Raw genomic sequence first — 901 nt, forward strand, 5'->3', positions numbered from 1 at the left:
TAACGGTAAATGAGAGTATGTTAGTTGGTAACACTATCCTTATGCATCAGTTGGTATCTCGGAGTGTGTGCGTGTGTGCGTGTGTGCGTGTGTGTCGGGCATTCCCTCGGCATCTGCATGGCTATAGATGCCGAGGGAATGCCCGACTCACACTCACACACACACACACACACACACACACACACACACACACACAAACATGCGCGCGTGACAGTCCACGGTAGAAATAGTTTCTTGTCTTTCAACCTGGTCTTGGATGCCACGGGTGTTCTCCATAAGATCCAAGACTGGGTCTTATCTTGACACACAAGAAACGTTTTGTTGTATTTAACGTAGATCCAGCCCCAAAAGCAAGCCTAAGATATAATGGCGAAAATGACAAGAACTTGCACCTTCAAATTCATCACGGCAAAAAAAAAAATAAAAAAATACCGAGAAATCTAATGAGCTGACCGCATGAACAGATGTGTGTTATTATGAAGTAGAGAGTGACTGCAAGGTCAAGGTGCTCGCGGTCCGGCCGAGTGGCTCTGCCGCGTAGGCAACCCAACTGGCATCGCTGTAAGCCGGTCGGCCGCTGGCCTCGGGAGCCTCCCGCCAGTCCCGCCGGTAGCTTCGAATTTCAAAAACCACCGCCACTCGCGAAACCGCTCAACACGCATGACTGATTTATTTTTACGTCTGTTGCATTACCTTTAGTTTTACTGCCCTTAAGGACACGTTGTTTTTTTTTTTAAGTAGGGGCGGGGTGAGAGGGACTGAAACGAAGTGTAGGAAAGGGGTAAGGGGGTTGGATTGGATGAGAGGGTTCAGTGGTGCGTTTGGTGCGGGAGGGGAGGGTGTAACTTGTGCCGCGGAGCGGAAGCACGGCAGAATAAATGAATGGGGAGCAGAAGGGCGG

The sequence above is a fragment of the Frankliniella occidentalis genome, unplaced genomic scaffold, assembly GCF_000697945.3.
Source record: "Frankliniella occidentalis isolate FOCC.00 unplaced genomic scaffold, Focc_3.1 Scaffold38, whole genome shotgun sequence".
Taxonomy (NCBI): Eukaryota; Metazoa; Arthropoda; class Insecta; order Thysanoptera; family Thripidae; genus Frankliniella; species Frankliniella occidentalis.